Raw genomic sequence first — 19,481 nt, forward strand, 5'->3', positions numbered from 1 at the left:
TTAATATCTATATTGTGCCAGGAACTAAGGTAGTCTGTTGTGATGTAATGATGTACAGGGCTCATGAAAGTTTTCCCCTCAAGGGTATTACCATTTAGTGAGGTAGACAGCAAGTAATCAATTGCAAGTCATAGTGGTAAGGGCTTCAGTAGAGATCATCTGCCATCAGGGGTGTGTGTGAGTGTGTGAGTGACAGAGAGAGAGAAAGGGAGGGGGAGAGAGAGAGAGAGAGACTGGAAAGTATAATCACTGCCTAAGGATGCTGTCCACTGCCCAAGTCATGTGCCCACAGAGCGTGAATATGTAGGAGATATCTTTTTAAAAATCTCACATATGGGGCTTCCCTGGTGGCGCAGTGGTTGAGAGTCCGCCTGCCGATGCAGCGGACACGGGTTCGTGCCCCGGTCCGGGAAGATCCCACATGCCGCAGAGCGGCTAGGCCCGTGAGCCATGGCTGCTGAGCCTGCGCGTCCGGAGCCTGTGCTCCGCAACGGGAGAGGCCACAGCAGTGAGAGGCCTGCGTACCACCAAAAAAAAAAAAAAAAAAAAAAAATCTCACATATGTATCATATGAGCTTGTTTGGAGCTCTAGAGGCCATCAAACCTTAGAAGGGATACAAATAAAAATATACACAGGAAAGGCATACAAGAAGTGTTAACAAATTCTTTGAATATGAAGCACGAGTAGTAATCAAAGAAGGAAGAGATGATGAACAAAGAGAAAGAATGTTCCAGGCAGATGCAATAATAACATGGCAAATAAAGTTTATCAGCTGTTTCCTACCACTTAGCTGGATTGTCTTGAAACAGCAGAGAAGTAGGAAGACCATGTTCAGTTGACTGAAAATAGTTCAGTGTGACCAGCCATGTATAATGGGGCGGGGGGGGGAGATGAGGTTAGAGAGGTAAGAAGCTTCTGAAACTTAAGGTAATGCATTATATACCATTTTAAGTATTATTTCAAACTTAAAGTTCAGTGCAAAAAAACAAAAACAAAAGAAAAAAAACAAAAAATCCCCCAAAAACAAAAAACACAAAAACTGAGTCATCAAAGGTGCAACATTGTTGGATTTTTTGCTTTTGAAAACTAATCAGGGCTGGAGCGCAGAAAATGGATTTTAAGTGGAAAAACCTGAGGCAAAGAGAACAGGAAGATCGTGAAAAATTCAGGAGATGCTGAAATAGAGTAGAAATTTAAATGAAAGAAAGAGAATGGGTGGATTCAAGAGTTATTTAGGAGATGGAATTTACAAAAGTCTTTTAAAACATTTTGACCACAGGCTAAAATAGAAAATATGCTTAGTGTCACTTCTCATTACACACACACACACACACACACACACACACACACACACACACACACACACATATATGAAAAGCGTTAGTTTCAGGCAATACTATGCCCTATAGATTCTGATATTTTCTATTTTTTTATTTATTAAAAACAGTTTTTCTAGTCACAAGGTTCATTTATTGTAAAATGTTAGACAACATTAGAATAGGGCATTGTTTGTGTTGGCCAAGAGAAAATCGGCTTTAAAAGGCTGAAAACAGTGGATTAGAGGGCTTTAGGAATACTCTTTTTTATTTTTGTTAATATAAGCTGAAGTAGTAGCACTAAGAGGGAATTTCAAATGATAAAACAGGGAAGAGGGTGCCATGAAACGTGGCTGGGGGAGATGATATAAAAGCAAGAGAACTCTCCTCAGCTTTCTCACTGACTCCTCCACAGAGGGGAGAGCTGGCCCCATTCAAACACGGGATGTGCCATCATGTCTGTCCATATGCACACCCTTGGCTCCGTGGCTGCACCTTCTGTTCTCACTAGTAGTGCTCTAAGTACTTTAAGGCCAGAACCTTTAGGTGTTCCCACAAAGTTGTATTCAACCTCTTTTCTTTGTTAAAAACTAATTCTAGACATTTGTTCCTTTATACTCGTCCTTCAGATCATGTAGCACAAAGCAGGTCACTCAGCACAGGCGTCAAAATGATTGATTGGTTCGTTTCCTCATCCTGCTTGTCAACTGCCTATAGGCCTATGTGTTTTTTATATCAAATAATCACATGTATCAATTATATAAATGCAAATTTGTATGTTTATACATACATCATATGTGTGTATATCTGTATCAGTATCTTGTATTTATTAACTGATATTTTTTTGGTCAGCACAAGATTTTTTTAAATTAAGATTTTAGGTTTTTAGAGTAGTTTTAGGTTCTGCAACCTTGTTATAATTGCTTATCAGTTAAAGGAGTTTTCTTTTTTTGCTAGATTCGTTTAGATTTTCTGCGTAGACAGTCATGTCATCTGAGATTCTTATATATCCCTTTTTATCGATATATCCTTTTCTTGCCTTATTACATTAACTAAAACTCCCAGTACAATGTTGAAAAAGAATGGTGAGAGAGGACATCCTTGCCTTATACCTGTTCTTAGTGGGAAAGGTTCAAGTTTCTTACCATTAAGTATGATGTTAGCTGTAGGTTTTCATAGATATCCTTTATCAAGTTGAAGAAATTTCCCTCTATTCCTAGTTTACTGAGAGTTTTTATCATGAATATGTGTTGAATTCTGTCATGCTTTTGTTACATTTATTGATCATATGATTTTTTCAGCCTGTTGTTATGATGGTATTCTAGTTTACCTTAAAAATACTGATTATTATCCGCTCAACTAATCTTATGATCCACTATAGGGTCATATTTTTTTAAAAAAATCATTAATCTATGTGATTGCATGATTGACTGGATATGATGGGTTGATAAGCAGAAATACAAGGGGGTAAGAGAGAAATTTCTTGTTGAGATACCTGTATAGATGATAGAACCCTTTTTTTTTTAAAGAAGAGGAGGCTCAGATTTAGGTTTGTGTATATATCTTTTGTCATCTATGAGATTTTCATTGGAGGTGTCTAGTGCATGGCTATGTATTCTGGAATTTACAGAAAAACTTTGGACTTGATAAGGATACTGAATTTCTTAGTAGCCTATGAATCAAGACAGTTCAAATTCTGACTAGAGCGTTTAACAGCTGCCAAGCAGTGGGCAAATTAATTTTATTCTTTCTAAGTCTTTTTCTTCATCTCTGTAGTGGAATAAATGGGTGATTGTCAGGATTAGATTGAAATAATGCCTGTGGAGTGTTTAGGACATAACTGGTCCATGTAATTGCTCTCTAAATATTGGCTATTATTATTAATTCTACTATTTCTAAGGGTCGCTGGGTGCAGTATAGATTAGCAGTTAGGAGACTGCTTCATTTCCTGCTTCATTTCCTGCATGGCATCAAGTGCCATGCATGTTTCCAACATGTCCCTGCTTGTGTAACCTGATCACAACTGATTGTTAATTCCTGACTGCAGCATTGTTAAGGAATGAATCTCAACCGCTACAGGATTTCTCCACTTTAGCCCAATCTATCTGACAAGGAAACCTGGGATAAGAACCACATAATGGTACTTCAGGTCTATAAATAATGCAACTAATAATTAATGTTGGCTTAAAGAAAGGAGTTGCTGTTTTTTACCCAACAACGAGTTTACGCATAGGAGTTAGTTCAGTTGTTTAACAGTGCAACCATGGACACAGTCTTCAACTATCTTTCTGCTCTGCCATCTTTAATGTGTTGGCTTCAGTCATTATACTTGTTGCCTGATGGCTTCAAGATAACTGCTATAGTTTCAAACATCTTGTTTGCTTTCAAATAAGTCAGAGGGATGAATGGGAAGGATCATATAACAGTTTGCATTCTGTTTTCATCAGGAAAGCAAACGTTTTCATAGAACATCACGCAGACATCTTATATCTGGACTTGGTCTAAATTGGTCACATCTCACTAAACAGAAGTCTAGAAAACTAAGGAAGGGTATTGCTGTGACTAGCTTTGACAGTGGTTCTCAACTTTGGCAAGACATTAGAATCATCAGGAGAGCTTTAAAAATGCTGATTCCTGGGTTCACTTATTTAAACCTTGAGTTAGGTTTATGCTGCCTTAAACAGAGTAAGGGTCTTGTTCCACTGTCCCCTTTTTGCACATGATGCCCTTGGAATTGTGTGGTACAGAAATTGCATAATAATTCAGAAATCCCTACTGTTAGTAAGCAGTAAAGGGAAAGGAATACTGTGTGAGCAATTAAATGTGTTTGCGCCAGTGGCTAATACAAAGCCTGGCACATAGAGCCTGCTTAATCGAATGGCTGGATGAGATCCCAGAATGGACAGGAGCCAATTCCTATGGCAGTTACTTAATGGATTTGGCTGGAGAATGTATGATCTTAAGACAATTTTTTTTTTCAGAAGGGTTATACCCCTTTACCAAATGTTTTCAATAGATTTTTAATAAGTATTTTTATCACTTGAGAAATTTTAGGTTAGTTACATTATTTTTTAAATCAAAGAGATCGTGTTCATCCTCATGTGAATGGCAAGGCGACAAGTTATCCATGGCCAGCGAAGAATGGCCAGTCAGTTACATGAGGCAAAAAGCAGGCTTGGGCAAATCCCCATGCCAGACCAACATTTAGAGGGTGGGCAGAGGAAAAGAAGCCTGAGAAGTGACCCAAGAGATGACAAAACAAAAACATTCTCCATGGAATGCAGACTCAACATTTTCCCTGCTGCTGACAGATTAAAATTGTAAGAATGTTGGGTTTGTCTAGCAACCAGAATATCAGTGCATAATTTATTGTGAAGTGCTTCAAGATAGAGTTAAAAAGTGGTTAGATGAATGAGAATTAACTGAGAGAATGAAAGATACAGGATTGAGAATTCTTTCAAGATTGTTACATAAGTAGGTGAAAATAGTGATAGTGATAGTGAGGCAACTGGAGGAAACCGTGACATGGGAGGATTTTATTCTTTAAGATGTGAGCATATTTAAATTGTGATAAGAATGTGCAAAAAGAGAGGAACAAGGTGTACACATAGGAAAGTACAGAAAAGAAAGGGAATAATGTATAAAGGGTAAGCCTCCTGAGGATAGGAACGTAGAAGTACGGAAAAGAGAAGGTGTGAGATTGTAATCCTTACAAAGGTCTGCTTTCAAGGTTGGCCCATGGTTGGCATCCGAGAATGTGGATTTCAGATTTTCCACCATCCCCAGTACTGATAAGAGGGGCTCGCAGTGCCTAAATTCTCTGTGCAAAAAATATGTTTTGTCCTGAGCATCTGCCTTTCTTCTGGGAGTCTGGGATTTTGGTATGTGCTAGGCAGTGTGTGCCTGCCTTAGTGACCAGCCCCCAATAAAACCCCTTGGTACTGAGACCCTAACAAGCTTCCCTGTTAGATAACATTTTACGCGTCCTCATTTTTCTCTAGAGGAATTTGGATACATTGTGTAACTCCACTGAAAGAGGACTCCTGGAAGCTTGTGCCTGGTTTCCTCTGAACTTTGCCTCATTCACCTTTTCCTTTTGCTGATTTTGCTTTGTATCCTTTCCTCTGTAATAAATCATGATCTGAGTACAACTATATGCTGAGTCTTGTGAGCCCATCTAGTGAATCATTGAAACTTGAGGTGGTCTTAGGGAGCCCAGGTACACCATGGGATGGAAAGCACAGTTTGTGGTAAGAGGTGAAGAATGCCTTTTGCATTGTAAGTGGTGAACAGAGATAGGGTCAGGATAACAGAGTTTATTAAAGAAAGCTGAGAGTGTTTGTTTTGGATAGCTGCCTGATGAAAGGGAATGAGGAAAACTTAGAATAAGATACTTGAAAGAAAGGAAGTAGGTTAAAAATAATCTGTATAGATTAAGAGATCTAAGTAGAAAAATATAAATAGATTGAGAATGCGTACTTGTAGCCCAGCTTCATTTCATATCATGAATTTATAAGAATGCAGTTGTGTGTGTGTGTGTGAACACGTGCACTAATTCAGCAGCTCTGAGAATCCCATGTGCAGATCAGAGGAGTAATGTTTGAACTGTTTCAAGGTAAGGGGTTTTACTAAGTATTTGCAACATCATGATGGTAGGGACATTTATTAAAAAAAACAGTTTATGTGATGAGTCATAGGGTTTTATATTTCCAGGAATGAAAATATATCTAGGGAGGGTCTTACAGTTTTGTAGGAATATAGAGAAAGTGACTGGTATTCCTATGAGGAAGACTAGAATAAACTACTGAAAAACAGCAAATAAGGAAGGCTGCAGCTGAATGAGAAAACTGAAAGGGTGACAGTTGTGCATAGAATGGAGGCCCCTCCAAAAATAAATCCGTATCCTGACCCCAGGAACCTGTGAATGTGACATTATTTGGAAAAGGGTCTTTGCAGATGTAATTAAGGATTTCAGAATGAAATCATTCTGGTTTATCCAGATGGGCTCTAAATCCAGTGACAGGTATCCTTATAAGAGATGCAAGAGAAGATAAGATCCTATGGAGACAGAGGCAGAGATTGGAGTTATGCAGCCACAAGCCAAGGAATGTTTGAACCACCAGAAGCTGGAAGAGGCAAGGAGGGAATCTCCTCTAGAGACTGAAGAGGGAGTATAGCCCTGACATGCCTTGATTTTTGGACTTCTGGCATACAGAAGTGCGAGAGAAAAATTCTGTTGTTTTAAGCCACCAATTTTGTGGTGATTTGTTACAGCAGTTCTAAGAAACTAACACAGTGACTATGGACATGGGAGAAGGATACTGAATCTGTCATCCATGTGCAGTTAGATCCGTATCTCTCAGAATGAAGATAAGATCTGGAGAATAGAAAAAGGCAAACAGGGATAATTTGAAATATATCAAAAGCAATATATAACACAATATATGCAATTGATTTGTAAATTATGAAATATTATGCAAGTGGAATTATTGGAGAAGTTTTTAAAATGTAGTAAGAGTATAATTTTATTAATTAATAAACAGCTATTTAATTTCAGATATCTTCTGTCACTTCATTAATTCATGACAAGGATCTGAATACATTCAGTTTTACTTTTATATGCCTAAAAATGAACATCTGAGAATTCCTAAATTGGCATAATTTTTTCTGGGAAGAAAAAAGACGTCAACACTTTCACATGTGTCATGGCATGCTACCACCCTCAATCGCATCTGCTAAAATATTCCAATTCCTATATTTCATCTTGGGGGGTTGGAAAAAGTATTTATCATATGCCTGTCTCATATCATAAATCCTCATATCATCCCTCTTGGGACTGATATATCAACTCTTGCTCATGTCCAAAGAAATTATTAACCTTCAAAATTTCATAGCTAGTCAGTTCTGGGCAGTCAGGAATTTAAAGCTAGGTTTGTTGAACTTCCAAGACTGTACTACTTCTCCTTCACCAGATTTTCTTGAAGCAAGAAAGGAAGGTGCAGGTTAGTTACATTTTCTTCTTCCCATAAAAATGAGGGTTTTCTCTGGGTTTTGTGTAAAATGTCAAATGTGTGATTTAAATTATGAGCAGCTGCATTTTTAAACCTAACAAATGCTTGGTGGGGTCATTTTGCTTAATTATTGTGGCATCTTTGAAATATCATATCATTGCACTTTCCTAATCTATAAAATGATGTGATACATTTTAACAACTCTGTTTTATATTTGGCCTTTCAAAAGCATCATGCTTTACGGTCCATCAGCTACATAATGGCAATAAGCACAGATATTTTGTGCACGGCATAAACTGTACTCAGAGCCTTTCATTTCACTTGGATAGACTCTCTATAGAAAAAATAGATAAATAAAATCTAAAGAATGCTAAGTCTAGGAAAATATATTAGTGGTACAATAGAAATAAATGCAGCAGGATATGTATTCTTTTTAATTAACATTTTTCTTCATTGTGGTCTAGTAGCCAGTTTATTCCAGTAAGTCATGTAGCCACCATATTCTGATTTCCATGTCAAGGTTCAACTATTTGGAATGTAAATATCTTCATTAAAAACACACACACAATTTTTCCCTAAAATAGTGGTAGTTTTATATTATTGCAATTGATGTCTTATCTATACCTAGAGAGATAGTCACCAGGATAGTCTTCAGCATACTGATATATATTTTTTAACATCTTTGTTAGAGTATAATTGCTTTACAATGTTGTGTTAGTTTCTGCTGTATAACAAAATGAATCAGCTATATGTATACATACATCCCTATATGCCCTCCCCCTTGCGTCTCCCTCCCACCTTCCCTATCCCATCCCTCTAGGTGATCACAAAGCACCGAGCTGATCTCCCCGTGTGATGCGACTGCTTCCCACTAGCTATCTATTTTACATTTAGTAGTGTATATATGTCAATGTTACTCTCTCACTTCGTCCCAGCTTACCCTTCCCCCTCCCCGTGTCCTCAAGTCCATTCTCTATGTCTGCGTCTTTATTCCTGTCCTGCCCCTAGGTTCTTCAGAACCATTTTTTTTTTTTTAGATTCCATATATATGTGTTAGCATACAGTATTTGTTTTTCTCTTTCTCACTTACTTCACTCTGTATGACAGACTCTAGGTCCATCCACCTCACTACAAATAACTCAATTTCGTTTCTGTTTATGGCTGAGTAATATTCCATTGTATATATGTGCCACATCTTCTTTATTCATTCATCTGTTGATGGACACTTAGGTTTCTTCCATGTCCTGGCTATTGTAAATAGTGCTGCAATGAACATTGTGGTACATGACTCTTTTTGAATTATGGTTTTCTCAGGGTATATGCCCAGTAGTGGGATTGCTGGGTCATATGGTAGTTCTATTTTTAGGTTTTTAAGGAACCTCCATACTGTTCTCCATAGTGGCTGTTTCAATTTACATTCCCACCAACAGTGCAAGAGGGTTCCCTTTTCTCTACACGCTCTCCAGCATTTATTGTTTGTAAATTTTTTGATGATGGCCATTCTGACTGGTGTGAGGTGATACCTCATTGTAGTGTTGATTTGCATTGCTCTAATAATTAGTGATGTTGAGCATCCTTTCATGTGTTTGTTGGCAATCTGTATATCTTCTTTGGTGAAATGCCTATTTAGATCTCCTGCCCAGTTTTGGATTGGGTTGTTTGTTTTTTTGTTATTGAGCTTGATGTTGATCATAATGCAATCAGTTAAAATCATTTGCAAGATGTAGTGGTATCTAGAATGATATCATGGTAATAATAATGTCAATATTAATACTCAAATGACTAAGAACATAGATTACAAACCTATGTAATAGATAACTGTGATAGGGAGACGGCTGAACGTAAGTTCCACTATATTATTATTCATTTATTGTAGCCTTCATTATTTCAGTAATTTAACCTACTGGACACAAATGGAAGCATAACTTAGTTTTATTTTTTTCCTTAGTTATTCATATCACTTTGGTTGTCACAGGCAAATCAGCTGAAAATAATTATTTTCTTTCCTCCTCTCTTCCTTTCTTCTGTTCATGATTTTATACTAAACAATTTATTCATGGTATTGGATATGTGTTGCTTCTAAACCAAATAATACCATTCACAGCCCCAGCTGATGAAAGCAGAATTCATATGTTCCATGAGAATCAGTGACATACTCTGGATTATGCAGCCAATCCAGGCTCAAAGGACTGAGGATACATAACTGACCTCACGTCAGTCAATCCATAGTTTTTCCAGCAATCTGTGAAATAGGCTGTTATAAAATTTTTTGATAAAATTAATATACATTTAATTAGATAGTCATATGCTTTCTCTGGCTGTATACAATAAAGTAACAGTTTTTCAGATTGATAAGCAAAGAGAAGACACACAGAGAAAGGTACCGGTAGCTAAGCCACACTGAGTAGACAATTGGATTGTCATTAGTTTTGAGTTGTTTCCAGTTTGATGCTTTTATACATAAAGCTGCTTTAAAATTTTGTGTAAAAGCCTTTGCATAGAAATAGGTTTTCATTTCTATTGGGTAAGTAGCCAGAAGTGCAATTGCTGGATCATATGGTAAGTGTATGTTTAATTTTAGGACAACTACCCTAAGATGTTTTTCAAAGTGATTTACCACTTTACATTCCTACTTGCAGTGCATGAGAGTTTCAGTTGATCCCCTTACCTTTAAGGCTTGGAATTGTCAATCTTTTTAATGCTTGCCCTACTAGTACATTTGTAGTGATATCTTGTTTGTGCTTTTGTTTTTGTGTTTGCACTTTCTTAATGACATAATATTGAGCATTTTTTCATTTGTGTAGTGGCCATTTATTCATCTTTTCCAAACTCCTTGTTAAAATATTCTGTCCATGTTTTAAATTGTTTTTATCTGCTTATTATTGAGGTGCAATTGTTCCTTATATATTCTATTTGAAAATTCTTTATCAGAGATGTATATATTAGATAGATAGATAAAAAATGAAGAAAGGGTGGGAGGAAGAAAGAAAGGAAAAAGGAAAAATATTTTTTATTGCATTCTGTAGCTTGCCTTTTCATTTTCTTAATGGTAACTTTTTGAGAAGTTTTAGTTTGATAAAATCCACTTTAACGACTTTTTAATTTTTTTTCTTTATATTTTTATATATAGTTGATTTACATACTTGAATGTTGAGTTAATTTCAGGTGTATAGCAAAGTGATTCAGTTCTACATCCATCTATATATATATATATATATATATATATATTCTTTTTCAGTTTCTTTTACCTTATAGGTTATTACAAAATATTGAGTGTAGTTCCCTGTGCTATACAGTTGGTCCTTAATTTGTTGGTTGTCTATATTATATATAGTAGCATGTATATGTTAATCCCAAACTCCTAATTTATTTCTTCCCCGCCCTTTCCCCTTTGGTAACCAGAAGTTTGTTTTCTATGTCTATGGGTCTGTTTCTGTTTTGTACATAAGTTCATTAGTATCTTTTTTTAGATTCCAAATATAAGTGATATCTTATGATATTTGTCTTTCTCTGTCTGGCTTACCTCACTTATTGTGATAATCTCTAGGTCCATCCATGCTCATGAAAATAGTATTAGTTTGTTCCTTTTTATGGCTGAGGAATATTCCATTGTAAATATATATACCACATTCTTCTTTATCCATTCATCTGTTGATGGACATTTAGGGTGCTTCCATGTCTTGGCTATCATAAGTAATGTTGCAGTGAACATTGGGGTACATGTAGCTTTTCGAATTATTGTTTCCTCCAGATGTATGCCCCCGAGTGGAATTGCAGGATAATATGGTAACTCTATTTTTAGTTTTTAAGGAAACTCCATACTGTTCTCCACAGTGGCTGCGCCAATTTACATTCCCATCAACAGTGCAGGAGGGTTCCCTTTTCTCCACAGCCTCCCCAGCACTTATTTGTAGATTTTCTGATGATGCCCATTCTAATTGGTGTGAGATGATACCTCATTCTAGCTTTGATTTGCATGTCTCTAATAATTATTGATGTTGAGCATCTTTTCACATGCGTTTTGGCCATCTGTATGTCTTCTATGGAGAAATGTTTATTTAGATCTCTGCCCATTTTTTGATTGGGTTGTTTGTTTTTTTGATATTGAGCTGTATGAGCTGATTTTATATTTTGGAGATTAATCCCTTGTTGGTTGCATTTTTGGAAGTATTTTCTTCCATTGTGTAGGTTCTTTTTGTTTCGTTTATTGTTTTCTTTGCTATGCAAAACCTTTTAAGTTTAATTAGGTCCCATTTGTTTATTTTGGTAGTATAGTCATTTGACAATATTGATTCTTCCAAGAACAAAGTATATCTTTTCATCTGTTTGTGTCATCTTCAGTTTCTTTCATCAGTGTCTTATAGTTTTTGGAGTACAGGTCTTTTGCCTCCTTAGGAGGTTTATTCCTAGGTATTTTATTCTTTCTTTTGCAGTGGTAAATGGGATTGTTTCTTAATTTCTTTTTCTGGCCTTTCATGTCAGTGTATAGAAATGCAACAGATTTCTGTGTATTAATTTTGTATCCTGCAACTTTACCGAATTCATTGATGAGCTCTAGTAGTTTTCTGGTAGCATCTTTAGGATTTTCTATGTATAGTATCATGTCGTCTGCAAACAGTGACAGTTTTACTTCTTCTTTTCCAATTTGGATCCCTTCTACTTTTGCTTTTCTTCTCTGATTTCTGTGGCTAGTACTTCCAAAACTATGTTTAAATAAAATTGATGAGAATGGATATACTTGTCTTGTTCCTGATCTTAGAGGAAATGCTTTCATCTTTTCACCATGGAGTATGATGGGTTTGTCTATTATGTTGAGGTATCTTCCCTCTGTGCCCACTTTCTGGAGAATTTTTAATTGTAAATGGATGTAGAATTTTATCAACAGTTTTTTTCTGCATCTATTGAGGTCATATGGTTTTTATTCTTCCATTTGTTTATGTGGTGTATCACACTTATTGATTTGTGTATATTGAAAAATCCTTGCATCCCTGGGATAGATCCCACTTGATCATGGTGTGTGATCCTTTTAATGTATTGTAGGAGTCGGTTTGCTAGTACTTTGTTGAGGATATAAATTTTTTTGTTTTTAAGTTTCTGTTTATTTTGTACTAAGAAATCTTTGCCTACTCCAATATTGTGGAAATTTTCTCCTGTATTTTATTATTTTTTGCTTCTGTATTTTCATAGTCTTAATGCTTATATGTAGTTAGATTTAAAATCGATCTCAAATAGATCTCAAGTTACATTTTGTATGTGTGGTGCAAGGGAAAGTGAAGTTTCTTCCGTTCTGTAAGTATACACAATTCTTCCAGCCATATCTGTTAGGTTACATATGGTTCGCTTTGATTCTTTTAAATCTGGTTCATCAGCTTTGTTTGTGTAGGTCTAGAATAGCTTTTACTCAGCAATTATTTAACCTTACAACTAAAGACTTCCCTTTTGACCTTTCTACTACATGCCTTAAGTGATCAAAGAAGAGTGACAGTGTGGCTGGTAGGTCTTACATGCCTCCCAGTCTTTTGTAAAGCTGTGTGAACTATATAAAGCTTACAGCTCCCTTTTTCCTCTGTGCTTGATGTTGTGGAATTTCATGTCACATATTTACGTTTTAGTATTCAGCCTATATATGAGCAGTCCACTATGTTGATTTCTGGGCCTCTTTTACTATTTATATCCTCCTGCCTTTTTGCAGACCTGGAAATTTCCAGCCTCCTCAGATTTCCTGATCTTAGAACCTGTCTCAACTGAAAAAGACGGTGATGAACTCCCTGGCATTCTTTACCTGCCCTGTTGTCTGGAATGTGTCTGGAAGCAGAAAGTGTCAGTGATTTTTTTCCCGCTTCTAAGCAGACAATTTCCCTTCATAACAGATAATTCCCTATTGGCCAATATCTAAAAACAATGATTACATATGTGTTGTCCATATTTATTATATACACTTATACATCTTTACAGTGGAGGGATAAATCCTCTCCCTCTTGCTCCATCAAGGATTCAACCTAGGCTGATATTTTGAACTTAGTTTTTTAACCAATACCAGCAAGACATTATTTATTGACAATTTACTGATTATAAAATTGATATTCAGATGGCTTCCCTGGTGGCGCAGTGGTTGAGAGTCCACCTGCCGATGCAGGGGACACGGGTTCATGCCCCGGTCTGGGAAGATCCCACATGCCGCCGAGCAGCTGGGCCCGTGAGCCATGGCCACTGAGCCTGTGCATCCGGAGCCTGTGCTCCACAACGGGAGAGGCCACAACAGTGAGAGGCCCGTGTACCACAAAAAAAAAAAAAAAAAAAAAAGATATTCAGAAAGAGTGAAAAAATTTCCAAAGTCTAAGCTGCTGAGAAGTCCTTAACCCAAGATTTCAAATTGCGTGTGCTTTATTTTACACACATATGAATTTCTATTATCCCGTCTTGCTGATATTTTGATTTAAAAAGTAAGGGCAACTCAGGCATTGACAAGTGTAGATATAGCTGTGTGTCTGACAGCTTCAGATATGGAAAGTATCTCTATGATTGATTCATAAGTGGGGGTGGGAGACAAATGGAAACTGATACTGCCATGTATGTTGTTTTTGGAAACACAAGTTATAACTGTCTTAGAATAGCTTTGAAAGTATGCTAATAAAATTAAATGACCAGACTAACTTGAACAGGAAAGGGGAAGGCATAGATCTGTATGTAGGGATAACTATTTTTCCAGCTGACTATAGACAGCCTTAAGAAAATGCCTTCAGTCCTCTGTATCATAAGTAATGAGAGAAAGGCAGTTACTTAGAGAAGAGATGGTTTAGGTATCCAAAGGTAACTAAATAGAATGTTACAGCTAATTACTAGTACTAGATAGGATGAATTAAAGCAGAGTGAAAGGTGGTTTTAAATATGGACCAATAAAAGAATGGTTGTATCTCTTAATTATGTTCAGCTCATTGGAACATAAAAATTCCTTGATGGAACAAAGGTATTTTTTAAACTCACGTAGAAGAAATTAGGAGGTAGGCAGTCCAAAACGGTATCACAGTTCTACAGTAACATCAATGAACTAGACTTTCATCTTTTTATTTCACCATACTAGTATTGAGCTTTCCATCTTCACGTTTCCATCACATGGTTTAAGCCTATCGTTCAAGAACTTCATTTATTCCCCACTGCAGGAAGATGAAGTAACAGCAGGAATGCAGACTGCTGCGTTGGTTCTCCTTAAAGAATCAGACCCAAACAACAGTGCTGGTCACATCTAATTTACCAAAATTTAGTCACATTGCCAAACTAGCTGAAAAAGAGGCTAGGAAAATGTATACTTTTGTAACAGCAAGCAGGAGCTCTGCTAAAATCTGGCTCTGATATTAAAGAGGATAGGAGAATGGATGTTGAACTGTATAAACAGGATTTTCTGTACCGATGTCCATTTTATTTACTAAAAGAATAAGGAAGGAAGGTCATGAACTTACTGTGGGTTGTATTGAGTGCTTTTGTGCTGTCAGGGCATGTAAGTGATAATTTCAAGTGTGTAACTGTAAATATGCATAGGAAGCAGGGTATATATTAGGAATTTTATATTATTTGCACTGTATGCTTGGAAATCTAATTAGTCATTTTGTAGAAAGATATATAATAAGCAAGAGAGACCAAGACACTTTCAGAGGCACAATGACTAATGCTGATGAGTGAATTTAGAGTGGTCCTGAATAAGCAAATATATTATTCTCTATGCTGTTTGTAACTTTACAACAAATCTGCTTAACAGTTTTATCTGCTTGAGCTGTATCTGTGTATGTTTCAAAAGATACCATCCTCTATCACCTTGTGAGCCTCCCTTACTACTGCCCTTCACTTCATTCCAGTTATAACGTTCTCCTTTTTATTTCTTAAACTCTCCAAGCTCACCCCTACCTGAGAGCTTTTGCTCTTGATATTGACTAGACTTAAGCCTTCTCCACCCCTTTTTCTTCATGGCTTAATTCCTTACCTCCACTACTGGGTCTTAGCTCAAGTATCACACTTACCCTGAAGTCCTACATGATCACCAAATTTAGAATTACAACTCTTCACCACCATATTCCCTGTTCTACTCACTTTTTTTTCTTTCTCCATGGCATTTATCACCATTTGTCATGCTATACATTAGTTTTTAATTAGTATTTAATTTTGTTTTTGTTTAATGTTAACTATGTTGTTTTATTCATTGCTTTATTCACTGTAATTCCCTATGCCTAGAACACATGGTAGTCTGAGGTCAACTGATGTTCAACTTATTCCTTTACTTAAATGCACTGTGTAAAAATTTCCCAGACCTCTATCCTACTAAGAACTGTATCCCTGAAGAAAGTTTTAGAGACTATTCTGATTCTGACCTGCCTATCTAAGAGAGCTAATTTGCCTCAGAAATGCTGGAACCATTTCAGGAGCTGAAGCATTGAAGCTTTGTCTATGCTTATGTCCTGTAGGTTTCTCTGTAATTCAGTAAACATCTAACAGCTTTTCTTTTTTTCTGTAGGAGCCTAATTTTGCTAAAAAGAGAAGGCACTAATGAGACATATTACATATGTATAAATATAAAAGCTGATTATATTCTTAGAGGAATGTATTTCTTAGAGTATGTCATTTGTAAAGTCAGAACAAAGCTAGTGGTTTGTGTTCATTTTTATTTTCCCTAGAGAGCTATGAGTATCGTAAAACAGTATGTGTGTACTATGCTTTAGTGGTGTTTAAACCTTCACTACATGACAGAAGTTGGCATCATTAACGCTATTACACTTATGTGAAATTTACCTATCACTTGTGGATAGAAGCAGTAATTATAGCATTGAAATGCAGTTGACCTAAGATATATATTTTTTCAAATTTATATTCCCTCAGCAGCTGCCTGGAAAGCCTTCTGTATTTAAATGCAACACTGTAGATGATGAGGACAACTTTCATTTAGGTTTCACATTAGGGAAAGTGCCCCCTGGGTAACAGTCCAATATGTTGTGTATTATAGAAAGGCAAGGAATGACACTTATGGACGGAGATATTTTAAACATTTAATGCCAGAAAATGGAGATGATTTTACACAATCAAAAACGTATCACACTTGGAACAGTTTAATTAGAAACTGATATTTGACAATTTGAATATCCCCAAAACAGGTAAATTGAGATTACATTCAAAGCAAAGCCATGTGACAGGTTGGCATTTCCATTCTCCTGTTTTAAGCAGGAAAGATTTCAGCCAAGATTTCTGACCTTAACATAAACCTCAATGTAGAATACAATTCAAATACTGTCATTTCTTGAAGATTTTCAATTATTTTCAGGTGAGGAGAGGTTAAAGGTTTTCTTCTTGGTTCTCTGTCTCCAAATAGCTTATACTCTTCCTCCCCTGAAAAAGAGAAAAGAAAATGTAACTTAAAGAAAAAAGTAGTTAAGAAGGGAATAAAGAAATTGTGAAGGAGTAAGAATATGAGGGTGAGAGAGGAAGGGAAGGAGGTGGAAGATGAGATGCGTGTTCCCAGAGACAGGCACAGGGAGAAATTGGGGGCTGTAGGAAGAGAGGCGGGTAAAGCTAATAAGTGAGAAGAAGGAAATAGCGGGGTGGGAAACCTTAAGGGAGAAGAAAAGGGAAAAGCAATGAAGAAGAAAATGTTTTTTAAAAACAGATTGTTGGGATTTGGGATTAAAATATTTTTAAAATATTTAAATGAGTTAAAATAAATGGATAGCGTTTCTATAATTGGATTGGAAAGACAATAAGTAGTTGGTGCTAAACCAATGAAAATTATATGTTCTTATTTATTGTTAAAAGAAAACCCTACAGGCAACAAGATATGGTAAGATATAAATTTATTTTATAAAAGGACATTCTCTCTTTAAAATTATTTTTCAAATTTCCATTATTTATGCTCTGTCTTCTCTCCCTTTGATCTTCTTATTCCTTAATGCACTTGTTTAATTAGCTTGGAGACATTGAAAAGTAAATAGTATCTAGGTTGTATCTGAGAGGAATGATTAAGTAATTAGAATAGCAAAAAAACAACAACAACAAAACCAACTAGTTTTAACCTCATACCTTGAAGTGGATCTAATTTGGTTCAACTAGAAAATTAGAGTTAATGCTGCATTCTTTTAATTTTCTTTGCTTGATTGTTTCATTGTTTTCCAAGAGCTATTTATACATTTGGCTTACTGCAATCATGTTTATTATTTTCTTAATTTTCAATAGCTGTCAGTAAATGTTATGTGAAAAACAAAAGTATGCCTTCACATTGAGTTGTAGGTGTGACAGTAAACCTTCTGTATCATGTGTCACTGAAGTATATATGACAGATATTGAGGACTGAGCATTCCTAAATCCATACATACATTCCTAATCCATTCCTAAATCCATACTGCCTATAACCACTGAAAATTCCCCATGGAAGGGCCATGCCAAGAAATTAATCTGCTGCACTTTCACCAGGGACCTTTGAATTCTGCTCAGTCCTCTTCCCTGGTGGTCTAGTTTGATTCATAATTAAGCACAATGTTTCTGTTTGCTTAAACTGGAAACAGGCCTAAAATAACTATACCAGTTACCTCTCTCTACCTGTTGGGGCCCAGCTAATATGTAAATGGTCTTCAAAGGTAATGGGAGAAATGCTTTCTCCCCAGAGGAAGGAAATCTGGGGCTTTCTTTTATCTGTTGGGCTGTATGAGAGATTCCAGGGAAAGAAAGAAGAACCCATATAGAAAAAGGAACCAAGAGATGTCCTCACATCCAAAGGCCTGTAGAGACCAGTTGAGAGAATTTCAGTACAAGAGATGTTTGTTGTTATTCTTTCCCCTAACATGTAGTCTGGCTGCCTCTGATCCCATCATTGCTGCTTTCATCCTGATGAAATAGGAGAAGGGGTGATAGAGTTGAGCTTCCTCTGGAATTTAAGCGTTTTTTGTAATTACTCCTCTTTAATTGTTTTTTACCACCATAGTTGCTATTGACTTGACTTTGGCAGGAAAGTAAGGTCTCGCTACATAAATTAATGCAAAGGGGATCTCTAATTCTAGATTTTATAGCCACAACAAAGATATTCATTGAGAATGAACAAACTAACATTTTGAGATAACTATGTATATCCCACCAGTAAAGTAGATTAAGAAGAAATATATATATTTTTTTCATTTATTAAGTCATTTATTCAACAAATTTTTATTGAATACTTTCTCTGTAGAAAACATTGTGATATGTTCAGGGGATACTATAGTGAAAAAAAAAAAGACAGTCTCCATCCTCATGAAACACAGTCTGGACTACAGTAGTCATTAATAAAAATAAAACATGTAAAACTGCAAAAGTGAGAAGTGTGAGAAAGAGAGGTACATGATGCTGAGTCTTTAAATCAAGAGATGAAACTCTGTTGAGACAAAGGAAATACAACACTTAGCCTGAATTAACAAGTAAGATTTCCCTTGCTTTGGGCTCCAATTCAAAGCAGGGAACTTATGAGTTCACCTGGTCATTCAGTTGAAGTGCAAACCCAAATATGATATATATTTTCTCCAAAGTCTAGAGATCCAAACTTTTTTAGATGTAGGACACAATAACTTGCTCTTTTCCTTGGAGGAACTATCCTAGCATTTTTCACATCACTGGAAGTGGTAAATTAACTGAATGACCTTTTTATTTCCTGATAAATTAATTTACCTTCAACATACATATGTATATTGTCAAGCTAGGATACCTGTACTTCTTAAACTTTAGAACATATGAGTATGAAATCATCAATGTAGTTGGTTAAAAAAAACAGTGTTTCGTAGACTCTTCAGTCTGAATATGAATCAATGTGTTCAAGAGTTATGACTCTGAAGGTGTACTGCTCTTCTTGCCAGGTAAAAGCAAACATCTGTTTATGGGAATAGGAAATAATTCTCCAGATCACTGTGCTGCATGGTATGTAAAAATCCCTACATTAAATTGTTCCATTAAGAGGACCATATATGGAACAACATATGTAATTGGAGACACTAATTCATTAAACTTACAATAAATTCCTTTCCCTTCCCCTAAGAACTACCTGTTTTCTAGGAATACAATCAAGAAAGTTAAATGAAGGTAAGGATGGAACACCCCTGATTTCTAAATTGTTTGATACTGTAGTGGCACCAATCAATGCAGTCTTCCAGGAACATG

Source organism: Globicephala melas, chromosome 1 (genome assembly GCF_963455315.2).
Source record: "Globicephala melas chromosome 1, mGloMel1.2, whole genome shotgun sequence".
Taxonomy (NCBI): domain Eukaryota; kingdom Metazoa; phylum Chordata; class Mammalia; order Artiodactyla; family Delphinidae; genus Globicephala; species Globicephala melas.